This window comes from Bacillus rossius, chromosome 3 (genome assembly GCF_032445375.1).
Source record: "Bacillus rossius redtenbacheri isolate Brsri chromosome 3, Brsri_v3, whole genome shotgun sequence".
NCBI lineage: Eukaryota > Metazoa > Arthropoda > Insecta > Phasmatodea > Bacillidae > Bacillus > Bacillus rossius.
Genome location: NC_086332.1, coordinates 17217127 through 17229764, shown reverse-complemented (window position 1 = coordinate 17229764; position 12638 = coordinate 17217127). Strand labels below are relative to the sequence as shown.

General features: G+C 37.8%; 1 protein-coding gene across 1 annotated transcript in view; it reads left to right on the top strand.

The window, feature by feature from the left end:
- Positions 1-6225: 6225 nt before the first annotated feature.
- Positions 6226-12638, top strand: part of LOC134530284 (uncharacterized) — a 67686-nt gene continuing 61273 nt past the window's right edge. The window contains exon 1 of the mRNA XM_063364997.1: positions 6226-6336. The gene's annotated coding sequence lies outside the window, so the exon portion shown is untranslated. The remainder of the gene's footprint in view (positions 6337-12638) is intronic.

Sequence of the window (12638 nt, the reverse complement as noted above, 5' to 3'; positions counted from 1 at the left end):
GTAACCGGAGGAAATCTTCCAGATGCGATAATTGAGCGTGAAGGTAAAAAGTAAGGGAGTGGGCATGTGAAATTTTAATAACTACTTTCACAACCGGACAGCAAAATAATTTTTATATAGTGAAAATATAGGATTTTTTGTTAAATTATTTATTTCACAATACTCACATCACGATGGAATTATTTTTATCACGTTTTTATTAACTCTTTTTCTTGTCTGGCAGTTTAATACAAAATTTGGAAATTGAGTTTAAACTAACTTCCCTATGAGCTAGAGATAGCTCAGAACATAGCTCAGAACTGGATGACAAACAAAAAATAAATATAATACTAGCTGCAAGTACCCAAGACATATGTTAAAAGATATATATATTTTTATTTTTTATTATTATTTTTATTTTTGTACCTACATATGTAATCATACACAAATATCTTACATAAACTAAATTATTTAATTAAAATACATTCTTATACACTACATTAGATGTTTTGCTGTCTGGTGCATACAAAAATACATAATATGCTTGTTCGACACGTGAAAAAGCAACATAAAGCTGACCATGTGAGAAACAGGATTCTTTCAGATTAACATAGGAACGTTTGACCTTCTACCTTATTGTTGGCGTACTATATGCTAATCTCAGTGGAAATTGTAACCTTTTGAAACAGAGTGGCAAATCATTTGGATTTAATGGGATTCTTACTATAAAACCGAGTTTCCTATTTCTTTGCCGGTTTGTTTTACTGCCTCGATGATATTGTCAATTATCGTTTCACGCATTATCTTGTGCCATTGAAAAATTTCGGCGAATTAAGATTTCGTAATAGCATAACTAGCGAACCAAATTTTAGCTTAAATATATGCGAAGGCATACCAGGCGGATTTAATGAATTTAAAAATCCTGTTGGAAAGTTCACACTTTCATCTTGATTCATCATTGTATCTATTGTTCTAGAATATTTTGGAAAATTATTTCTTACTCTTTGGCAATTTTTTTATATTTTTACATTTCACACTTCACTATTCATTTTTCATTTTTTAATTTTTTTTCCTTTATTCGTACAATTTTTCTTATGAAAAATCACCTGAAGCATGTGTGTCCCATGTCTTCCATACCCTTACAGCTATCGACGCGCAGCCACCATAGTGCAGATGGTAGACTCGAGGCTACTGCCACACACAAACACCATCCGTCTGCGATGTGCAGTTTTATGCACACACACGTCCAATCATACATAATTACAATTCACAACGATTTTTTTTTCATTTATTCGTTGTTTTGGTTACTCAAATTGGTTTATTACTTTGAGCTGTGATGAATGGAATTGGCTAGACATGCGCGAAGCTTTTAAAATTTGTAACCAAGTAGCATCTGGCATCAAGTTGTTTTAATACTGAAATAAAAATCCTATAAAATTAATTTTGCTTGCTTCTTTATTTTATTTTTCAGGTAAATATCAAATAAACATATTGAAATATTATTGCTAGGTAGATATGATCAGGTGAAGAGATACTGAAATAAACGTACAAATTTTCAAATGTCTCTATCATAATCTCATCAAGATTTTTAAAACGATTGCAAAATTTCGCACACATAAGACTAAAAAGCAGAAAATAATTAATACTATTATTCCTAGAGAGTTCCCTTTAAATGAACTAAACAAACTTCTAGCATTTACATTTAAATTCAGCCACGGATTGTAATTTTGTTATCCAGAGTGACTTCAACTTTGGAACAGACAACCATTCCATAAACTTATACCTAAATATAACTGAGGATTCCCGGCTAATCTCCGACTGAGGCCTCGTGATCGATATTCGCTCATAATTCGTAGCCACGTTCGTTCGAAGGAGACAATATTTAGAGCATACTGATGTCTCGAACCCACAATTTGCTTGTCCTATTCTTGGTGAAACGTTACCTCCTAGATCACCGAGACCGGCGCTTGAAGGAAACACATAATTCCTGCATTGAGCTTTTTACAATCGTTTTTAAAAAATTGTCGCAATTTTTACACTTGTAAGTTTACAACTTAGAACTTGATTCGATGTTAGTTAAGAAAAGTATAGTATCCATATGTTAACTTATAAATAGCAAAACCAAAAAAAAAAGTGTAACCATGTAAATAAGTAGTCCGTTCATAACAAATTTATTTGTTTTAAATTAATCAAACAACGCTGATTATAACTAATGCGTGCTTCTTCACATCTCTGACGTCAGAGATGGAGCGAAGTGATTCGGTCATTAAATGAGACATTCAAAATTTACGTATTCAGGGTGAGTCACAGCACCAGTTTTTAACAAGTCAATACTGTAATATGTATTTTCCATCTTAAGTGTATCTAATAAATATGGTAATTTGTCTGCGTAAATCGCCCGTGCATAATAATAAGATTTTAGAGTCATAAAATAGCTCTCTCATCCATTTTCGTCAATCTACAGACATCCCAATAGAAAGGTGCGTTACATATTGTGAGCTAAGTGGTCAGTTTCTTTATGAGAGACGAAGAACTTTTCTTCCTTTGTCAAGAAGTATGAGAATCGACGAATAGATGTTTTTGAAGAGAGTCCAAAGTATAAACTACCATGTGGCGGTCAAATGTAAAAAATGTACCACTTGCGTCCAAACACTCAAGTGCAGTCAATTACTAATACTAAGTTCTGCGTTAGGACTCCCACCTCAGGTAATGCTTCGTACCGATAATTATATAATTTTATTTGAAATTTATAAATACGAAATTTATGCTAAAAGCAAAAATATTTATTTAATGGTTATACCGAAAGCACCTTTTCAATAAGACTACCGGTTCCTAGGTAGGCTTAATATATTCATACTTTGGAAAGTAGCCATGAAGTACCTTAGTTAATATTGAAACATTTAACGGGAGAGCAGCTGACCATGAAAAAACAAGTGACTACCTTCGACCACCTCTTAAGCTACCTTCAGATGTCGTTGTTGAAATTCCTGCATACATGCTAGCAGTTGAATAATTATTGTGACTAATGTGCAAATTTACTAAGTTTGTGTTTTAATGCGAACCTTTGCCGTTATGGTCTTGACGCCAACCCATCATAACAAAATAAATAAATACCGTCCTCTTTTTCTATTTCGGTGTGATTTAGTGAAATATAGTTAAGTAATCATCACCTCTCTGATTATAAGTTAGTATATAAAAGTAATGTTTGTTTACTGTTCACTGCAATTTTAGAGAATGTTATTTTTGTACTGGAGATTTTGGGGGGGAGCTGAATTGTTGCCCCTTGGAAGGGCAGCCCTTCATGATTTTCTGGCAATGGTTTGTTTGTGCAGCGACTGGAAGGGCAGCCCATCCAATTTCTGAAAACATGTTTCTTTAAGTGTTTAAATAATCCTAAAACTTGCCCCTTGGAAGGGCAGCCCATCAGGATTTTTCTGACAGAAGTGTTTTTGAAAGGTTATCTGAATTGTTGCCCCTTGGATGGGCAGACCTTCAGGATTTTTCTGACAGTGGTTAGTTTAGGTAAGGTTAGGTTAGGTTAGTTTAGGTCACTTTACAAACTAACCACTGTCAGAAAAATCCTGAAGGGCTGCCCATCAAAGGGACAACAATTCAGACAACCTTTCAAAAACACCACTGTCAGAAAAATTCTGAAGGGCTGCCCTTCCAAGGGGCAACAATTCAGACAACCTTTCAAAAACACCACTGTTAAAGATATCCTGATGGCCTGCCCTTCCAAGGAGCAACAATTCAAGATTATAAAATTACGAAAATAGACACATTTTAAGATACTGGAAGGGCTGCCCTTCCAGTCACTTTACAAACTAACCACTGTCAGAAAAATCCTGAAGGGCTGCCCATCCAAGGAGCAACAATTCAGACAGCCTTTCAAAAACACTTCTGTCAGAAAAATCCTGATGGGCTGCCCTTCCAAGGGGCAAGTTTTCAGGATTATTTAAACATTTAAAGAAACATTTTTTCAGAAATTGGATGGGCTGCCCTTCCAGTCGCTGTACAAACAAACCATTGCCAGAAAAATCATGAATGGCTGCCCTTCCAAGGGGCAGCATTTCAGTCGCCCCGATATTTGTAGCGCAGCAGCACTCCGAGATGTATCTTTACACAGGTAAAAATGTTGATAAAATTTTTGTTTTTCATTTGAAGACTGTGATGGAATTGAAGTGCAGAATTTTGCGTCATTAACTTCTCCTGCAGCCTAACGATTAGAGCCGCGATTGTTTATTTTCAAGTCAAGCTAGACTAAAATGTGCATTACGTAATAGTGCTGTTTTAGTGTGCATACTGGCCGTTACCAAAGTACGACTCTTTCCATTCCTTGGGTTAGTACTTATTGTTTTATTAACCGTGCAGGGTTTTCCAGGGCGTGTTAAGACAATTTTGGTCCAATCATGTGAGGGAAAAATATATGTACATGTGTTTCACGTCTACCAATGAGAGCAGTTGCAACAGAAGAGGCAAGGCATCGCTGGCTCCTTGTTTTTTCCACGCCGGACGCATCATGTGACTGGAGCTGGAGAACTGGTTTGGCCTTGGGACGAGAGTTGGTGAGGGGAAACGACCGGCAGGTAGGGGAGGGAGGGAGAGAGACGGAGATAGTCATGTGACGGACCCTCAGCGAGGTGTGGCCGGTCATGTGACCCGCGGAAGACTCGTTTCCCGGGCGATTTCCTTGCTCGAGGCGAGAAGCCGAGACTGTTGCTGCCTGCCGTTCCCGCCGAAAACCCAGTGCACGTGGTCTCCAGCAGCCTTCCTACCCTCGCGCATTAGAGTATTAAGAAACAACCAAAGACTACAGCGATCAGAGGCGAATAAACGGACGAACAAGCTGCATAAGTAGTCGTAAGGACTAGTTTCATTGGACGAGATACGATAGGGATGAATAACGAATCTTTAAGATTTCAGAAAAATCACATATTCAAGGTCAAAATAAATAAAATATATGCATGAAACTTCAAATAATCAGAAACTAAGGGTAACATATATTTTTCTAAGACCTAAATAAAACTCAGCCAATACCATTTTGCCCATACTGAATCTTCTGAAAACGTATTCTTTTGAGTATTTTTTTCACGTACGAGTATGACGAACGTTTCTGCAAACTTTTTTGTCAAGTCAGATAATAATAGGGTTGCACCTGTATCTCAGAAGCTCACTCAACCTTGGAAACACCACGGTATTTAGGGCCTCACCAATATTTCTTGTCTTCGTGTCTCATATTATCAATGAAGACTCCATCGAGGAAATGAAGAGGGGAAAAAAATATATAATATGAAGAAACTGCGTGTCAAAATAACCGTTAATTAAAGCTTTTCCGTGGCACGAATTCGGCGAGAACCAGAACCTAATGTTTAAGGGTGCCCGCCTACGTTGAAGCACAGTGAGGGTTCTTTGATCCGGTACGTTCGAGACAATGGCCGTTCCATATTGGCTATTTTGCCACATTATCGAATGCCAACTTGGTTTTAACGGGAAATACCAAATTCGAAAATGTGGAATGTGAAGTGTGACCCGTTATAAAACAGGAAACACTTTAGCGACCGTAACGATGAACCGAAAAACGCCGACAGCGCGGTAATGCGATCTGGCGGCCAAGCCGGAATCCACGCGGATTTCAGAGTGTGCCCAGCAAACAGGACGGCAGATGAAAGATGTTTCACTGTACATAGCTATAGACGGGCCAGTTATCCGATCTAACTGTTTGGGAGCTTCACTACCCCCGCCGAATTAGGTAAACGTTAACATTCATAGCATCACACAACCTACCAGCGAACACACAGGCCCCATGTGCCGAACCTATCCCACAAGACACGCACCCCCACCGGTCGATTCAAATGATTCTTCGCCAGTGTTGGGGTGCACCTAAATTACTATGCACTTAGCGAAACTTCTGTTTTTGGCCTCGCCCACGCTCACTGCCCCGGATGGCAATGTGATGAATCGGCGGCGGGCGAGCGACAAGACGGCAGATGAAAGATGTTTCACCGCGCATAGCTAGACGGACGCGCCGCCACAGGAAGACGCCAGCACGTGAATGGCTGAATTGCAGCACCTGACCAGGCCCAGGTAGCACGCGCTGTAACCGCGGGTCTCCGGGTCCCGTGATACCGCGCCAGTGGAAGAGCTTCAAGTGCGGCCCGGGGGTGTTGGAGGGAGGGCTAGTCGGCCGCCTGCCTGGACACCCTTTGCGTTGCGTAACCGTCCAGTTCCGCCGGCCGGCGCGCCGCTGCTTCGGCCTCAGTCAGTGAAGCCGACCCACAGCCGACGGTGCGCATTTCCCAGACAGCAGCGGCCATTCTCTCGCTGAGGAGCATCTTCACCCGGCCTCCACATCTGCATGTGAGCTACAACTCTTCTTGTTCCGTCTCCGGGCCGATTCGCGATTCCTGGACGCCTCCAGAATTATCTGCGAAACCGTTAGAAATTATAGTAACCTCTTCAACGAATAATTAACCTTTGATAAACGAAGAGTTCTTCATTATTTTAAATAACTGGATCTTCTTATAAACTACACCGTATTTCAACTTTCGAATGATTTTCTCTCTCTCTCTCTCTCTCTCTCTCTCTCTCTCTCTCTCTCTCTCTCTCTCTCTGTATAAACACGTTAAACGCACGCGTGGAATGAATATTCTTTTTTTTTTTTTTTGCGTGAGTCTTAACTAGTTTTTGAATTTTCTTGAGTGTTCAAGTTCAAGGTAAGTGACTATCCCTCCCCCCCCCCTCGCCCTAGAAATGAAATTATTCGTACGCGTCTGAGTGCTGCACGTGTGCAATGCGTGTCTTTTAACTTGTAGTCTGATGTACTTCACGACGAACACATCTTGTGTCTTTCACGTGACCATTTGAAAAATTATTTGTACGAATTTAATCCTACTCCAACAAAAAAAAATGGGTGAAAATTTTGCGTTGCGCCTTTAGGCATAGCTATGTTACATTGGTCCTCGGGGAAAACACCACAATCTGGTAAACAGTCAGGGCGCGAGATATTTTTTCATTGGCTCCTTCCACGTTATATTTCGTCAGATTTGCACGAGATTCGGTTGTGTGATTTTTTCTGATACATTCTCATTGGCTTATTGTCTTTCAGGACGTGTAAAGTTAGGGTGAAAAACCGTTAGAATGAGTCAGGCGCCCGAACAGTTGCGAACATAACTTAAGCTCGCCACCCGCTCGTGCAACTTCATGTTAGGGGAAAAAACACATTTTTTTAGAGAATCCTTAATTTTTATGATTTTAGAATATTAAAAAAAAAATTCTTCTCTAACTTAACCAACCTTTCAGTAACGATCACTTACACATGCGCAGGTACCCTATTGAAAAAAAACGAATAATACAAAAATTTTATTTATGTAACACTCCTAACCTAACCTATCTTTAATATTTAATAAATCAAGAAAAAAAAACCTTTCAAAGATGCCGAAACGCGAAATTTTTCTTGCGCCTGACATCATGTCAATGAATCTTAGGTTTATCGTCAGACTACCCGTAGCTCAATGGTGAATGCCATCCAAATGCATAAGGGTATGCAGTTTAGTATATAGCCAAACAATAATATAAATTTTGAAGTTCCCTATTTTTATCGGACCTTTACGTATCTTCTAAGCCAGAGCATTGGAGACTGGCGCGTGCGACGAATCACAATGCAGGGCAGTTCTGGAAGGAATTGGTAATGGTCGTTGATAGGGGAACCCATCCACAATGTGCCAGAACTGTATTTTTTTTTGTAAATGGAACGTAAATATCCATGTATAATTACAGATAATTGTAACTTTGTACATTTACTTGACAGCAACTGTACCACTTCAAAATAGTGTTCGCAGTTGTACTGGGTTCGTATTCTTACCCGGGAAATTTATGCTTTGTGTTTTCCCAGTACCTCCAATAGTTAAAGATATTTGTAAACGTTTCCCTGAATAGCTTCCCAGTATTAACTCAGAACGTAATAAGCAAACTAAAACAATATAAAATCAATTCATTAAATATTCGTTTATCTATTTGAATGGTTTAAAAATTGATACTTGAATGAAACATCAATGCGAAAATTTCTGTACGATATACTCAGTATTATCTATAATAGTGTATTTCATTTATGCAAAAATAACCACAGCAATGTGTTGTACAAAGTTACAATATATGTATTTCTTGTGGTGTTAAAACTATTTCTTGGCTACCGGTTTCCAAAGGAATATATTTTTTTAAATGTGCAGAAATATTTTTTTCTGTTGCGATTGATCTCGGGAAGCCGGGAAAAACCGTAAACGGTTCGGCTGGGCTAGGATTTGAACTCGTGTCCTCTCGATGCAAGTCCATTGTCCCATCATTGAACCGACTCGCGAGGTTTCAGTGTGAATATGTGTTTTCTCCCCAGGTTGGAGCCAGCTTGCTGCTACTCTCGGCAAATGTGTATACTATTATGACTAGAGACTGGAAAAATTCGCGCTTTCGATGACCTCTAGGATAGACTCCCCAACCCTGAACATACTCAGGCAAATGCCACTTGCTCATTGGCTGTTGACTCGTGACACTTGTCAACTGGGACGCTTGAGATTCGATACTTTTTTGGTTGAAGGTTTCCCATTGGCTAAAAGTCCTTCAGATAAACTGTAAGCCAATCACAGAAACAATATAAATGTACAGTTTTTTTGATTCTAGCATATCGTGAAATGAATCCGCGATTTTTTCCGGTCTCTAATTATGACATATTTTTACTTAGAAGTAGCTTGGCTTCTGGGTTATAGCCGTGTCCTTGGCAAATAATTCACTGACGTTTCGATCGACATTGCAGTCGCCATCATCAGGGAGCAGTTACCTACAGTAGGTAACTGCTCCCTGATGATGGCGACTGCAATGTCGACCGAAACATCGGTGAATTATTTGCCAAGGACACGACTACAACCCAGAAGCCAAGCTACTTCAGACAATGGCCGTGAAAGCCTGCGAACATTAATATTTTTACTTTCTGTAATCACTTTAGAGAATAGCAGAATCAAAAATATTGTGTTATTTCAGGAAGGTAACAAAATCTATTAACAGTAAAATATAGTTGAAATCGAGACGTTTCACATATTTTCAGCTATTTATTCTTTTTGTTTTTAATTTATATTAAAATAGGCCTGAATTTTTTTTTATACCATCAAGCACCATTTAGAACTCTTACAGAGAAAAAACACCCAATAAATATATATCATTCATATTTTCAAACAAATTTCATGTCTTGAATTTAGACTGTAAGCCTTACGAGAGGTAACTGTTTTGTAGACGATATACCTTTAAAATACTTAATGCGAAATAAATATAACTTTATTATCTGAAAGATCACTTATTTGGACAAAATTTCATTAATAGTTATAGTGTCATATATAATGAGGTATATTACAAAGTATATTATTCATATAGTTTCTCTAATTAATATTGATGCTATTATTCATTAAAAACTTATCTCTACTGGGGAAGGGGTGTTAAAGGTTACTTTAGTTCATACTTTTTTTTCAAGACTTATTAGTCTAACAATTTGCTACACAATTTAGAACATAGAAATGCGTCTAGTTAAGACTCCAAAATTCTTAATTTTTGTTAGATTTGCGTAACGCAGTAATTTTTAAATCGCACTCTTCCAGAATGTTTTACGATCTTCTCAAATCTCAAGAGTTAGTAGCTAGCACGACTTCCCCGTCGGTAGCAATTAAAACCATTAGAAAACGATGCAATTAGAAAGCGCGATTATAAAACTGCTCAAGATGTCCATGTGGGGTCTGTTTACAAAAAAGCATTTAAAAATACACTGATGGTGAACGAGAAGTTATGTTTACGTATTTGGTTTACAAACATTTTTATAAGAGTGAAAATGGCTAAAATGCGTGTGTTCAGAATAGTTTTAGGTATGAAACACCTGGTAGATATTCTTGAAAGATCTGTAAGGTTTCGCATTACACGTTTATGCCCATTTCTCCGCCATATAATGTCACGGTCACCGCTCAAATCTCACAGTTGCCCTATGCACGACGAGAAGACTGCACTAGTTCAAAGCCTTGCGCTTAGAGACGATACCGCGCTAGAAGCACCAGCGAGCGTCGCACTTATCAATCTGCCTCACTAAAACAAATACGCTCGTCACTAGGTGGGCCTGGTGATGTGAACGAGAGTTATGACTTAAACGTAAACATTCTTAATGATCTATCATGGGGATATCTCAGATTAGCCACAGCCCAGTCCGATAGTATGTATAGTCGTTTCCTGCAACGCGCTTTGCACTTCAGTTCAGCGGGCGCTCTATCTGTAAGGCGTATGTGGCGTATCAGAAACCATTCAATGTCACGGTGTAATTAAAACGTTCGTTGAGTGATGATTCTATAAATGTTAAATAATTCTTACCTTTAAAAAACGCTATCCTTTCTATTGATTTAATGATGGAAAGTTCTAACATAGTGCATTACTTTAACTTGATTAATTAGTTAACATTATGTACAATAAAACTATTAGTTTGATAAGAAATAGTATACAAATTAACCATTAAAAAAAATTATGTATGCGTTGTTTACAGCAAAATCGTCTCACGCATGTACCCAGTGCATTCAGTCCCAAAACTTGTATTAAATTCTCTGACATTGGATAATAATCCAATATAAATGTTAAGACTCAATTATAGCATGGACTGCAAATAATGCAGTAGTCAGGCGTACATTTTGAAATTTTCACTATTGTGAAAGATTATTTATTTATTTTTTTGGTAATACCTTAAACTACAGACAATTTTCAATTTTTTTTTTTTTTTTCGTTGCCATGACTATCTTTAGTTTACCAAGTTCTAGAAAAATCTGCTCTTGGGCAAAGTACATTAACCATTAACTCATGCGTTTGTTTCTTATTAAAAGTATGACGTTTTAATTCATGAGCACTATTACTATTTAAAATAAGCATTTTACGCTATGCTCACTAAAGAACAAAAGCTTTATATTTTACCACTACCTATATTTTCCGCGTACGTATCGATGTGATATGTTTCTTTTTTATTTATAGCTTTCCTTTGCATTTTTATTATTCAGTATATTCATACACCGAGATATCTGATCATTTCTGAGTACATTTATTGCTGGATAACTATCTAGCTATGACTATGTAAGAGTTTTTATTCATTGATTTTAATGTTTGTTAAATACATATGTTTTGTAAATCTGCACGGAAAATTGGCAATTAACTAACTATTGAAAACCATCAAACAAATTTGCTGGTGAAGTCACGTGTAGCAGTTTTTATTTTTCCTTTGAAACCAAGAATAAAATATTAATATTATAGAAAATGTTAATCATAATACTTTGTTAGGAGATTGGTGTGATGGCTAGAAGTAAAATACTTGTATTTATAGCAATGCCACAGTAGCGCGTGCTCTCGTTGATGTTGAAAGAATGTCGAAACACCTGCAGTCGTGTTCCCAACGGGCTGGACTGCACGCGATCGTCACCTGACTGCCGCCAGCGTCGTGGGCTGCGGCTCTCGACAAAATGGCGGCGGTGCTGGCGTCGAGCCACGGCCGAGCCTGTTGCCACGCGAGCTCTGATTGGTCACGCGTTGACCCAGTCGCGGGTGGAAGGTTCTTTTCCTGGTGCTCCGCGTGGCGATCACGCGGTTTAAATACATGCACGGGTCGATCTGTCTGCCAACCTAAACAAACCGAAATGTAATGTGATATATAAGTACGAATTTGGCGCCTATCACGGATACAGCAAGTATATCTCTGCTGATCAAAAATTAAAGTCATTTTAACAGTAAAAATCATTCATGTTACATTTATTTAAAGGTAATTAAATTTAATTGATTTCATAATCAACCCAGTTCCTGTTAATTATTCTCTTTTTAATTTGAACTTGATTGCCGCTAGTCTTTTTTTAAGTTATTTTATACATAATACTTGAATACAGTAATATTATTTAAACATATATATTCATTTTTAGGAGGGATATTAACCGAATAGGCAAAATGTATTGCTATTGAAGAATGAGACATGTGTCAAAGCTTGTATATCTTGCTATGCATATATAGGAATTAGTTCAATTATAAGCAGAGAACGACATGAAAAACAAAGTGATGAATATTGTGTGATAATGTCGTCTTTTTTTTTACACTGTTTATTTGCTGGTGGTAAGTTCTTTGACTGATTCTTTCAATGACGTAAACTACCAATGGCGTTTTTCCAAGAATTTGTTTTAAAATCCCTGGATTTTAACTGATATTCGAGAAGCCCTATGATTCATCTCATCTTCTCCCAACAAACTTAATTCAAAATTGTATCTTTTTGTGATTGAATCATTGTTCATTTAAAACACCTCTGAGTAATTTTGAGTTAGCAGGAGATGTAAATTTCTTGACTGGCCAAATACCAAATGGATAAATCAAAGAGTAAGGGCGTTGTTACACAAGACTCTTTACTACTTCAGGTAAAAATGTTCAACTTTTGCGTGCAGCTACACACAGGCTGAACATGTTTTGTTCGAGGCCATTGCTCATTAAACTCAAACCGGTTGGCAAAGTTGTTCAGAATGAAGTCTCTTCTACAGAAGCCTCTGTGGCTGTTGAGTGTTGAGAGTATAAACAGTCCTTTGCGAAAAAAGCAAAAAACGAAAGATGGAGAGTGTTCCTGGCACAAG